The following is a 14,147-nucleotide window of genomic DNA, read 5'->3' as shown; positions in this document are numbered from 1 at the left end:
AAAGGAGTCATTAGCACTGCTCCATGGTACAGTGAAACCTGCTGTGCTAAAGAAAAAACATTATTACACGCTACATAGAGCTTACATTTCCCCAGATAAATTATCTAAAATGAAAGGAGGCCAGGGGGTGAACTGTTCAAAATGTGGGGTGGCCCAAGCTACAGATATTCATATGTTTTGGGACTGCTTGGATGTCCGACACTTTTGGGAAGAAGTATATGGAGCAATTTCGAGTATTCTGAAACAGAGAATAGAGGCCTCCTTAAGGTTGATAATTTTTGGGCAAACCCAGGATTGGTTGGGACGGCCTGTTACGGTGAGAGAGAAAAAGTTAGTATTCTATGCAATAGTGTTGGGGAGACGAGAAATATGCAGGAAATGGATGTCGACGACTCCGCCAGGATATGCAGAATGGCTTAGAGATATATTAAGTATAGCAGATTTTGGATCAAGCTATAGGGGGAAAAGATAAGGTGCGAGGGGATTTCTGGGCACCATTGTTGGATTGGAAAATAGATCACTGAGGGTTGTAACTTTACTTTTATTTTTATTGTTTGTTGAAATTGATATGGTTTTGTGTCATTGGTCTGATGATTACACATCCTACTCTGAAATCCTTGGGGACTTAAGATAGTCTAAGGATTGGTCGAGAAGAGAAGGTAACCCCTGGCCGAAAGTAACTTCCCATGTGTCGGTTGACAAGCAAAGGGAGCTCTATGCACTGCCTAGGGTGAATGAGGACTAAAAATTAAATAAAAAGTGCTTTTGCACATGCAAAGTTTTTTTTATGGGGTAAATTATGTTCTCCATGTAGGTACTCCTTCGCCAACACCCCCTTCAATCTTGGGAGTGTTCCCTCACCTGAAGAGCTACTTACTCCTGCTCTTGGTACAAAGAAATCCCCAATCGTGTCCTGATTGAGATTGTGCCTTGATCCCCACAAGTGTTTTTGAAGGTGTTCAGTGAGTTTTCATGACATTCCCGACCAGGAACACCTATGTCCCGATCCTGGGAGCAGATTATTTCCCAGGTAGTTCTTTTCAATAATATGGTGGATTAAAATGATGTGTGAGCAAATTGATTTACAAGCAGAAATTCACAATTTATAAAAGATATTTATGATTGTATACCCATAAATTATGATATTTGGAACCCAAATTTAAAATCTCATAGTCTACATAGCTGTATTAGTTGTACTTGTTTAGTTATTTCAGATGTGCTACAATGATCCATCATTCTACTTTCAAAGTGGTGAGATAAGTAGTAGGGGGAACAAGGACAAAGAAGAAGCATGGTATGTGGAGAAAAGAAGGAAGCGAAAAACAACATCCAAGAATACATTACAAACAAGCAAATTAACAAGTACTCTAAAGTACAGTCTGACAAGCATATAGAAGGTATATTAGGTTTATCTGTCTACTGCACCCTCGTACTGCTCTAGCCCCACACTAAACACACTGCAGGGTACCTTGTAGTATCCCTGTCTGGCTATTCTCTTCCTCCTGCAAGTCACAATTCTTCAAGTATGAAATGTGTGGTATGTTTCAAGAGACATTGGTGTAAATCCTAACAAATATATTAACAAATATATTTTATTACAACATGAAGTAAGACAATCTATGTTAAAAAATCATCTCCTTCCTCACATGCCGGAAAACCTAAATGATTCTGAATATGTCTGATGCACATGCATCTGCTTCCTGGCTCTGTGTAGGCAAACAGCGGGTAACGCCGTATCGTTGGTGGATCTTCAAGCCAGGGGAACACACTCATATAAATTCCAAGATGTTTCAACCAATCCAGGTGCAAGAATATTCAGAAATCCCAAGCTTTCACAATCCTTATGCTGCAGAGATAAAGCTATGCTGCATCAACCGAGCCTCTGCTCATGCTATTGGATGGAAACCTGTATAGGTGTGTAACAGCTAAATCTCTCACTTTTAATTTGCAGTGGCAAATAGGTAGCAATTAGACAGCACATCTCAAGGGATTCACTCATGTACAACACAGGTTAAGAGGCTCATGCATCTGCAAAACCTTATAGGTAAACAATAATCATACTGTCCAGAGGATGGTATATACCCAGCTTTATTACAGATTGAAAAAACTTCTGATCACAGATTGACTATTAATACTACGGGGCATATTTACAAGCCCTGTGGTGCAGAGCAGTGCAGTAAGTAACCTTATTGTGCTGCCCTGTGCCACAGGAAAAGGGCAGGAATGTGCTTTATCAAAAAGATACGCCGCATTTCTGTCCTCTCCGCCTGTGCTGGCGCACAATGGGCTGCCTAGTGCTGATGCAGGCACCCTTGCACTATGGTGCAAGGATGCCTGCATCGCAGACAGGATTATTTCTGTGCAGGAAGGGACACTTTTCTGCACAAGAACAATCCATGGAAGCTATTTCTCCTTGCTGTGCCTCCCCTATGGAAGTGTAAGATTTTGACGCACTCCCAGGTTTACAGATTTTTGTAAATCTGGGAATGCATCAAAATCCATCAGTGTTGCGTGGGAAAACCCACTGTAACACGCATGGAACCCCTCCCTGAAGTAGTGTAAGACAACACAGTGATTTGCAATGCGTTGCCTTACACCATATCCACAAGGCCATGAAAAGCTATGCAAAGTGGTCTTGCTTGGCCTTGTAGTATGGACCTGCACTATGCGCTGCCGGTGCGTCACTAAAGTGAGGCACCGGTGGCGCAAGAGGCTAGTAAATAAGCCACTATTTAGATGTTGTTTGATGCCTACGAAATACAATGCAGGATACAGCAGCTGCCGACATAAGCATTACCGTCAGACTCTGCACTGTGTGCTTTGACTTCCCTACACTTGGAGCACCTTCTTTAGTCTACTGAGTCCATTCAATTCTTCATCATCAGTGTTGGACTTTTGGCCATACGCATGGTCATCCCTAGTCTTTTTGCCTCCTTCCTCCTGGTTTTTCTGACCTCTCGCTGTTGGCTCTAGGACTCGGAGCACTTTATCACTGCTGACCAGTGCTAAAGTGCAGGTGCTCTCCCATCTAAAGTTGGTATGATTGGCTTATACCTAATTGGCATATTTAATTTACCTATAAGTCCCTTGTACAGTGGTATCTCTATACCCAGGGCCTGTAAATTAAATACTACTAGTGGGCCTGCAGCGCTGCTTGCGCCACATACTGAAGTAGACTTTCAAACCTGTCTCAGGCCTGCTAGCGCAGGGCCTGTGTGTGCAGTTTTCTGCCACAGGGACCTGGCATCTAAACTTATTTGCCAGGCCCAGAACTCCCCTTTTACTACATGTAAGTCACCCCTAAGGTACGCCCTAGCTAGCCCTATGGGCAGGGTGCCATGTATGTAGAAAGGCAGGACATGTGCCATATTGCATGGCCTGTCCTGGTAGTGACAAACAGCCTAACTTGGTGCCTCACTGCTTTGAGTGCTGCCTTCTCATAGGATTGCATTAGAAATGCCCTGCCTTATGTGTAAGGGGTATTGTCTGATTTATGAGGGGTAGCGTAGGCGTGTTTGGTATGGTTGTGATGGTGATAATAAATACTGCTTACTGGTGTGGGTGTATTTTTTATTACTATCACAGAAATGCCACTTCTAGAAAGTGCGCATTTATCTGTGCTTATGATTCTGGTGTTTTGCAGCTTGACTCCAATCCACGTCTGGGCAGAGTGACAGTTGGGGCTTTGTGCATACTTTTCAGACAGCCTGTACACAGGGAGGGTGGAGGTGTCACTGAGGTGCATCTACATACTGAATAGTCTTCCTAGGCTGAGAGAAGGGAGAGGCGGGGCACACCTACATTTGTAAAGGCTGTGCCCTGGCCTCACACAATAGGGTCGTTAACCCCCCACTGATGTTTGGAGCCTGTGCTGAAAGGAGAGAGGGGGCACTCCCAGAACCAGTTGTAACTGGCTGGAACCTCCTCTCCCTATCATTGTAAAACACTGTAAAACAGGACTATAAGTACAGGGGAATTTTCCCCACAATTTGAACATTCTTGGAACTTGAAACTGGACACAGAACGCTGATGAATGGACTCACCAGGAAACCGCCATGGACTGCTGCTGCTGTGCTGACCTGTGACCTGCCTGGTCACTAGGAGGAACTGCCACCAACTGCACCCCTTGTGCTGGCCTGTAGCTGGACCCACCAGCCCTGTACCTTTTCCTTGATTATTGTTCCCAGGGGCAGGGTGCTGTGGCCCCTGACCCCTGCACCGATTTTCTATAATATTGCCTTAGCGCTTAGGGGAAAAGCGCTCTTATGGAAATGCTGCAGAAGATCACCGCCGCAGCCCAGGCAGCATGAGTGTCTTAGCGCTATGAAAAGCGCTTGATGGAAATTCACCGCCGCAACCCGGGAGCCTCTTGGTGCCTTTGCGCTCTCTACGGCGCATTTTTTTTAATAAAATCACTGCCGCAGCCCGGGCAGAGCATCTGATTCCAGGCGCGAGGTTTGCGCCGGCTCTAGTGCCCCCGGGGCACTTGAAGAAGTGAAGGAAGGAGCGAGCCCGCTCCTATCGTGCTCCCGGGGGACGCGCGCTTTTCAGGGCGCCCCCGGGGCACCAGCAGGCCCCACCTTGGGCCGTGACGTCAGAGGGACGGCGAGGGAGAGGAGGACGCCTCTCCCTCGCGTGGAGGAGTCCCGGAGGACTCCCCTGTTGGTTCGGGCCGGGCGGCAGCCTCGCCGGAGGCTCGCCCTGGCCCCCGGCTCACGGGCTGGCCCCCTCGCGGGCCTGGAAGTCTTTCGGTTCGGGGTCTCCCTTTGAGGAAGGGCCCCGGAGGCCCAGGGAGACCCCAGAGATTAACGGGACCCCCGGAGGGGCCCGTGTGGAACCCAGGAGGGGGTGCGAGGCGCCCCCCTCCCCCTTTAAGCCTTGGGTGACATTGGCCGCCCACAGGAGGGTCGGTGGAGGCCCGGGGGGGGGCCCCAGTGGTCGCGGGCCCCAGGAGGGGCCCGTCAACAGTACAGAGGGGGTGCGGGCCGCCCCCTTCTTCCCCAGGACTTTAGGGAGGCCCCCCCCTCATTGCGCAGAGGAGCGCTGGGGGGCCCCCTTTCTTCTTTGTCTTCAGGCACGGAAGGTGCCTGCTTCATCTACCAGGTACTTTTAAATGGACAAATATAATTATGATTTAAAGTTCTTTCTACAGACTTTCTTAATTGTGATATATTGCCTACCTGTTCTTTGATGCTTTTACATATGTGTGCACATGTTCCTTTTATGGGCATGACTTGCTAATATGTTTGCTTAACTTGCCAAAAAATTTCTAATGTTCCTACTATGGGCGTTGTATGATATTCTTGTGACAAGTGTGCTAATGTGATAACGTGTTTCCTGACTACTGCTTATGTTGCAGAATACTGAGTAACCTGTGTGTTATGTGTGACTACTGCTAGTTTGCAGAGTAACTAATGTGTAATGTTCTGACAACTGCTAAGGTAGCAGGATAGTACTGTTATGTGATGTTGGTCTGATAATTACGTTATGTACAATACAGTCTATTTTCATATAATCTGGTGTTGTGTTTCCTTTGTGGTGGGGATATTGCGTCACATGTATGTGTGTGTTGTGCAAACTCTTTACACATTGCCTCCGGGTTAAGCCTGACTGCTCGTGCCAAGCTACCAAGGGGGTGAGCAGGGGTTATCTTGGACGTGTAACTCCCTTGCCCTGACTAGAGTAGGTAAGTTCTGCCTGGCTGAGGTGCATACCCTAGCCAACCAGAAACCCCATTTCTAACATTGGAAGTCAGCGGTGAGGATAGGACTTGCGCTTGCACAATACCATTGTGACTCATTATTTCACTACAAGGATTGCGTTTAGACCATCACATGTTAGGCTTCTCTTAACTTTCTCTCTTTGGTCATTTTTCCTGTTTTCAGTTCTCACGCTTGGGTATTGTGATTGTCACAGTTGAGTTAATTGTACCTTTTCAAGATGGGGCTTACCTTTGATTTAGAGGACCTTCCGTTTTACACGCAGGGGGAATTAGAGGGGTTCTGTAGAGAGAGAGGGCTGCCTGTAGAATGGGACCTCAGGAGATCTCTGAATTTCTTTGAAAGGTTTGTGACATTTACCCAGGAAGGGAGTGTGCTTAGGGGGTACCCAGAGGATCCTGAGTGTAGCGAGGGTTCCCAATGGGAGGGCTCCCAGACCTCATCCCTAGAGAGTGGTAGAGAGACTGATCAGGAGGGTGAGAATGACCGGTTGGGGACGCCAGTTGACAGGGAAGGCCCCAGTGATAGGGAGTCCCTTGCTGGGTCCAGTGTAAGAAGCAGGGCTACCTCTCATTCCTTGACGCCTGATGAGCTAAGAGATAGGTGGGAAGAGAGGGACCTGAAGTTGCAGTTAGCGCGCCTAGATGTTGAGGAGAGAAGGGCTGAGGTAGAGAAGGCCTTAGTACAGGAGAGAATGGCAGAGGCAGAGAGGGCCTTTGCCAGAGAAAGACTCGCTCTAGAGCACAGTCTGAAGGTTCTGGACTCACCAGCGCTGCAGGTGGAGTCCAGTGGTGGCAGCAATGTACAGTGCTGTAGCAAAGATGTTCCTCACATACCCATAGATCTGGTACCTAGGTTCCAAGAGGGGGGTGACATACGTCAGTGGTTACAGGAATATGAGAGGGCTCTGGTAGAGCGCAGGATCCCTGAGAAGGATTGGGGAACTGGCCTAGGGAGTTTTATTCCTGAGGAGGGGAGGGATGCCCTACTGACTCTAGAAGAGAGTGACAGGGAGGGGTACTCCGCTGTAAAGAACGTACTGATTGTGAAGTATGGTTTTTCCCCTGAGGAATGCAGAAAAAGGTTTAGGGGTGGTAAGAAACTGTCCCACCAGTCTTGGGAGGAGTTTGTGGAGGATTGCTGCATTGCACTAGATGGATGGGTGAAGGGTAGCACAGTAAACAATTTTGAAGGGCTGTTTAATCTGATTCTCAGAGAGCACCTGTTTCGTTGTTGTTTTTCAGAGTTACGCCAACACTTGTCAGTGTGTGAGCTCTCTGACCCCAGGGAGCTTGCAAAGGAGGCAGACTTCTGGTTGCGTACCAGAGGGTCTGGTGTGGCATTAGGGGGTGTTCCTAATGAGAGTGGTCTAGGTGTTTCCCAACAAGGTGTGGTGGGAAAGGAATGGAGTGTCCCAGGTAGGTCCCAGTGGACTGGGATGGGTGAGGGACCTCATGTCCCGTCTCTGAGGAGAGGGAATGGGGCTAGGCTGAGGCCCAAGGTGCCCAAGATACCGCCCCAGGCCCCTGAAGGTTCCATGAGTGAACGCCAGGAGGTGAGCCTAACCTGTGCCGTAGGGCCAGCTGTTCAGAAGGATCCCATTTTGTCATTAGGACTTAGGCGGGTGGCTGGTGATAGCGTTCCGCCGGTCCTGGTGTCTGGTAGTCTCGCTCTACAGCGGAGGAGGCGGAAATCCAGGCATAGGGTTGAGAGGGGGCTGCGGGCCCCAGTGGAGAACCTGGAGGGTCAGGGGTCAGCTCTGAGAGCAGAGCCCCCCAGGAATGACCTTGGTGAGACCATTTCTGGGCTGGGGGGAATCCAGACTCTGTCCGATGGGCAGAGGTCAGGAGACCTGCGCCATCCAGACTCTTGTGTGGCCCTTGGGGAAAGTGTTTCCCTGGTGGGGGGCAGGTGTGCCCCCCAGGAAGTCCTGGTGCGCCAGGCAATGATTCAACCGCAGGGTGGTGACTCTGGGTTGGATGATCAGGTTCAGGGGGTAAACTCTGACCTGATGGGGAGTAGGTGTGCTCCCCTGGAAGTCCTGGTGCGCCAGGCAGTGGTTCAACCGCAGGGTAGTGACTCTGGGTTGGATTGCCAGATTCAGGGGGTAAGCTCTGATCTGGTAGGGGGTAGGTGTGCTCCCAAGGAAGTCCTGGTTCGCTGGGCAATGGTCCAGTCTAAGGGTGTCGTCCCTGGACTAGATAGACAGGTTCAGGGGGTAAACTCTGATCTGGTTGGGGGGGCGGTTAGTGTGCTCACCCCCCGTGTGAAACTTCTGGTGGCTTCTCCCGAGGTGGGGAGACGCAGGACTCTGGAAGTGGGGTTCAGGGAGGGGGAAGCTCGCCCCGGACCCCGGTGCAACCCAAGGGTGTCGTCCCTAGGTTGGGTGGTCAGTCGCCAGGTAGTGATCCTGGGCTGGCGAGAAAGTTGTGCAGGGCTGCTGTACCCAGAACCCTGGCAAGTGTGGATTCTGGTGATACCCCTCCTAGGAGAGGAGGGCGGGATCCTAGAAGGAGGGGTAGAGGGAGGAGAGCCTCGCCTCTAGCCCCTGTAGAACCTATGGGTGCGGACCCTAGGTTGGTGGATCAGTGGCAGGGTAGAGCCCCTGAACTGATCAGAAATGGAGTGGAGACAGGTTGCTTTGCACCTAGGGCTACCGCCCCCCACTCATTATGGTTTCAGAGACCAGAGGCTCCTAGATGGCTTGGGGCCTGGTTCTGGCCATTGGCAGCTAGAGAATCCCCGTGGGTTGGTCTAGGCTGCCTGGGACGCATTGACAGAGAGATCCCAGTGGAGTCAGGAAGGCATAGAACTGGAACATGCCCCTGCTGTTGTGGGCCTGGGTCCTTGTTCTATCGCCCCAATCAGGAAAGTACATCAAGGTATTGATTGTTCTCCCCTGGATTTTGGCTGGTAGGGGGTTGTGTTGGACTTTTGGCCATACGCATGGTCATCCCTAGTCTTTTTGCCTCCTTCCTCCTGGTTTTTCTGACCTCTCGCTGTTGGCTCTAGGACTCTGAGCACTTTATCACTGCTGACCAGTGCTAAAGTGCAGGTGCTCTCCCATCTAAAGTTGGTATGATTGGCTTATACCTAATTGGCATATTTAATTTACCTATAAGTCCCTTGTACAGTGGTATCTCTATACCCAGGGCCTGTAAATTAAATACTACTAGTGGGCCTGCAGCGCTGCTTGCGCCACCCACTGAAGTAGACTTTCAAACCTGTCTCAGGCCTGCTAGCGCAGCGCCTGTGTGCGCAGTTTTCTGCCACAGGGACCTGGCATCTAAACTTATTTGCCAGGCCCAGAACTCCCCTTTTACTACATGTAAGTCACCCCTAAAGTACGCCCTAGCTAGCCCTATGGGCAGGGTGCCATGTATGTAGAAAGGCAGGACATGTGCCATATTGCATGGCCTGTCCTGGTAGTGACAAACAGCCTAACTTGGTGTCTCACTGCTGTGAGTGCTGCCTTCTCATAGGATTGCATTAGAAATGCACTGCCTTATGTGTAAGGGGTATTGTCTGATTTATGAGGGGTAGCGTAGGCGTGTTTGGTATGGTTGTGATGGTGATAATAAATACTGCTTACTGGTGTGGGTGTATTTTTTATTACTATCACAGAAATGCCACTTCTAGAAAGTGCGCATTTATCTGTGCTTATGATTCTGGTGTTTTGCAGCTTGACTCCAATCCACGTCTGGGCAGAGTGACAGTTGTGGCTTTGTGCATACTTTTCAGACAGCCTGTACACAGGGAGGGTGGAGGTGTCACTGAGGTGCATCTACATACTGAATAGTCTTCCTGGGCTGAGAGAAGGGAGAGGCGGGGCACACCTACATTTGTAAAGGCTGTGCCCTGGCCTCACACAATAGGGTCGTTAACCCCCCACTGATGTTTGGAGCCTGTGCTGAAAGGAGAGAGGGGGCACTCCCAGAACCAGTTGTAACTGGCTGGAACCTCCTCTCCCTATCATTGTAAAACACTGTAAAACAGGACTATAAGTACAGGGGAATTTTCCCCACAATTTGAACATTCTTGGAACTTGAAACTGGACACAGAACGCTGATGAATGGACTCACCAGGAAACCGCCATGGACTGCTGCTGCTGTGCTGACCTGTGACCTGCCTGGTCACTAGGAGGAACTGCCACCAACTGCACCCCTTGTGCTGGCCTGTAGCTGGACCCACCAGCCCTGTACCTTTTCCTTGATTATTGTTCCCAGGGGCAGGGTGCTGTGGCCCCTGACCCCTGCACCGATTTTCTATAATATTGCCTTAGCGCTTAGGGGAAAAGCGCTCTTATGGAAATGCTGCAGAAGATCACCGCCGCAGCCCAGGCAGCATGAGTGTCTTAGCGCTATGAAAAGCACTTGATGGAAATTCACTGCCGCAACCCGGGAGCCTCTTGGTGCCTTTGCGCTCTCTACGGCGCCTTTTTTTTAATAAATTCACCGCCGCAGCCCGGGCAGAGCATCTGATTCCAGGCACGAGGTTTGCGCCGGCGCTAGTGCCCCCGGGGCACTTGAAGAAGTGAAGGAAGGAGCGAGCCCGCTCCTATCGTGCTCCCGGGGGACGCGCGCTTTTCAGGGCGCCCCCGGGGCACCAGCAGGCCCCACCTTGGGCCGCGACGTCAGAGGGACGGCGAGGGAGAGGAGGACGCCTCTCCCTCGCATGGAGGAGTCCCGGAGGACTTCCCTGTTGGTTCGGGCCGGGCGGCAGCCTCGCCGGAGGCTCGCCCTGGCCCCCGGTTCACGGGCTGGCCCCCTCGCGGGCCCGGAAGTCTTTCGGTTCGGGGTCTCCCTTTGAGGAAGGGCCCCGGAGGCCCAGGGAGACCCCAGAGATTAACGGGACCCCCGGAGGGGCCCGTGTGGAACCCAGGAGGGGGTGCGAGGCGCCCCCCTCCCCCTTTAAGCCTTGGGTGACCTTGGCCCCCCACAGGAGGGTCGGTGGAGGCCCGGGGGGGGCCCAGTGGTCGCGGGCCCCAGGAGGGGCCCGTCAACAGTACAGAGGGGGTGCGTGCCGCCCCCCTCTTCCCCAGGACTTTAGGGAGGCCCCCCCCTCATTGCGCAGAGGAGCGCTGGGGGGCCCCCTTTCTTCTTTGTCTTTAGGCACGGAAGGTGCCTGCTTCATCTACCAGGTACTTTTAAATGGACAAATATAATTATGATTTAAAGTTCTTTCTACAGACTTTCTTAATTGTGATATATTGCCTACCTGTTCTTTGATGCTTTTACATATGTGTGCACATGTTCCTTTTATGGGCATGACTTGCTAATATGTTTGCTTAACTTGCCATAGATTTTCTAATGTTCCTACTATGGGCGTTGTATGATATTCTTGTGACAAGTGTGCTAATGTGATAACGTGTTTCCTGACTACTGCTTATGTTGCAGAATACTGAGTAACCTGTGTGTTATGTGTGACTACTGCTAGTTTGCAGAGTAACTAATGTGTAATGTTCTGACAACTGCTAAGGTAGCAGGATAGTACTGTTATGTGATGTTGGTCTGATAATTACGTTGTGTACAATACAGTCTATTTTCATATAATCTGGTGTTGTGTTTCCTTTGTGGTGGGGATATTGCGTCACATGTATGTGTGTGTTGTGCAAACGCTTTACACATTGCCTCCGGGTTAAGCCTGACCGCTCGTGCCAAGCTACCAAGGGGGTGAGCAGGGGTTATCTTGGACGTGTAACTCCCTTGCCCTGACTAGAGTGGGTAAGTTCTGCCTGGCTGAGGTGCATACCCTAGCCAACCAGAAACCCCATTTCTAACAATCAGTATTAGAAACAATGCAATTGCACTCACTATTACTATTGGATGGAACAATTTATGTGAAAAAATGTAAAGTATACCCACTCCTATTTGTGAAACTGAACTAAATTGTTCTCTAAATAGTCCTATCATACCTTGTCTGGCTGCTTTAATTTATGTAAAATGTATGTAAATATAAATGATGTGTTGGAAACATTAAACATTGATTCTATGCATTTAATACGTGAACGTGGGTATTCTGCTTGTAATAATTGTTCTATTTTAGTTGCACTATATGCAACGTGAGCTTCATAAAAATCACCCACCAATTTAATACAAAATCTTGCTTTGATGGCAATACAATTATGCTTGTTAATAGATTAAGATTTGAATATGAGAGCTTGTTAGTATTTGGCCAGCAATGTGCAGTTATAATTTCTCATGGTGATGGAAGTAGCATATAACCGTATTATTCAATCGACTCACTCAAAGTCACTAAACAGATGAAATTTTTTTTAAAGCACAACATTTTTCTTTTAATCTCAAAATATAGGAAACATTTTTAACTGTTTCCAAAATATCAGAAAACTCTGTATTTGGTGATACTCTTAGATCGTAAACATTAACAGCAGTAGTTGTGTTACATTCATTATAGAATTCTTCGTTTACACGTGAGTAAAGTCTCCAAATGGGCTTGAACAGTATTTTTCATTTATAAATGCAGATTCTTCTCTAAATAAATAGTACATTTAATGCAGAGGGAATAATTTTAAATCTGAGAGACTGATTAATGTCCATCAGGTTGATGGAATACTCCATTGCCTTGACAGACATCCTGTATTCCAAATTTAGAGATTTCAGTCGGCCCTTCAGTTCAGACATCTCCCTACAATGGCAGGAAATGACATTATGACGCTGCTTGTCAATGTAGGAAAAGGTTGACAGGTCGTACCGTCAGACATGACAGGCAGCCAGCAAAATTTTTCCAATGTTTTTTGTTTTTCAAAAGCGAGCTCCCAAAGTGTGAGTTTTCTCCCAGGGTGTGGGGGTCATTCACCACTGGTTTACCTGGACGTGAGGGACAGGAAAAAAACACATATCGCCATCCATCCTAAATTTGGCAGATTGTGTTATATGCTACCTCTGATGGTGACTACTCCATCGTCCATTGGAGGAAATATTTCATTAATGGAGCTGGACCCTGCCAACAGAATACTTACGATCAGCCCGAATGTAAATGGAACTGTCACATTTGTGATGGAGTGCCCTGTCTACAAAAGCTTAAATCAGACCCAGATATCCCCAAGTATATTTTAAGAATCAGTTTCCAATTTCTGCGTGCCACCCAGTATTTGTCTCTATCAGCATTAACCATGTAATACCAATTTGTGAGATGAAATAAAGGTAATCATTTAAAAGTCTGTACTAAAATCAAATTTTATGTAGAGTGTTACTTACTTAGCATTTTTAATGATTTTTTTAGATTACACAGTTGAAATATTTCGACATCATCAACTAGATTCTGTGGAACTCTTTGAAATTTCAATTCTTGTTAAGAGGTCTTCAATGTATTATAATTTTATTCAGTTGTTGTTCATATCTTTAACTTTCAAGTGTATTTTCCAGAACATTCAAAGCAATTTAAGTCTTTAAATAAATAAATACATTTTCTTTAATATCTTTTTTAAATCAACCTCTATTGTTTTCAATAGTGTCTCGCTATTTTCTGCATCAATTTCTCTTACTGTTTGAAGAGCTTCTGCGGCATTGTATGCATCATAGTCATAACTGTAAACACAATCAAGTCGCATTGCATTGTTTTCTGTCCTTTGCAGTCTCAGTGAAGCTGTTGATTTTGGCAGGAAATCTCAAAATAGGAGAAATTAAAATTTTGGTGACCAAGGAAGTTCTCTTGCCGACCAAATACTTTTGCATCATTCCCCTTTCAAGATATTTAAGTTTGCAATTTGCCACTTTTCGGGAGCTCAAACTTTTTCAGCAGGGCAATGCTACAGGCTGCAGAAGGCTCAATGAGGCCAGCTATTTTGCCACAAGGCCCTGTTAAATTGGATTTGCTGCTGCATAGAAGCTCTGAGCGGATGAAACTTGAATCTTCAGCCCAGAAGAAACCCACCTTGGGTGGACCTGCTTTGCAGTTTCGTCTCGGTCCTCTGGAGGTCTTGAACCTGCTAAAGTTTCAGAGTTCCAGGTTTTCATGGGTGTTAGGAGGAGTTTAACCAGACACAGCCAAGGGTTCCAGGACTTCAGAAGCAGCGTGTGGGGCTTAAGATTTACTCCAAAGGAGCCCAAAGGCATGGTCTAGAGGAGTCTTAATTGGAACTGTTCAGCTAGGCAGTTGCAGGAAAGGGTTTCTTGTAACTTATTGTGTCCCTGAAGTTTGAACAAGAAGTCAGCCTTATGACCCTTCAAGTCACTTCTTTGTCCCGGATACAAGAAGGGGCGGGTTTAGTCCTTCAGGCTCTTCTCAAGTTACAGACAGCAGGGTCAGTCCTCTCCTGATCTTCCTCAGGTCCAATAATATTCTATAGATGGTGCCGTAGGATGCCAAATTTATTACTGGTGCTAGCTTGTGGGTGGAGGTGACGCCTGGTCCTTCCATAACCATTAGGGTAAACATTCCTGCGGTAACCCTACTCACATTTGCAGC

Source organism: Pleurodeles waltl, chromosome 5 (assembly GCF_031143425.1).
Source record: "Pleurodeles waltl isolate 20211129_DDA chromosome 5, aPleWal1.hap1.20221129, whole genome shotgun sequence".
In the NCBI taxonomy this organism is placed as follows: Eukaryota; Metazoa; Chordata; class Amphibia; order Caudata; family Salamandridae; genus Pleurodeles; species Pleurodeles waltl.
The sequence above is the reverse complement of the archived record's forward strand: the minus strand, read 5'-3'. Positions refer to the sequence as shown.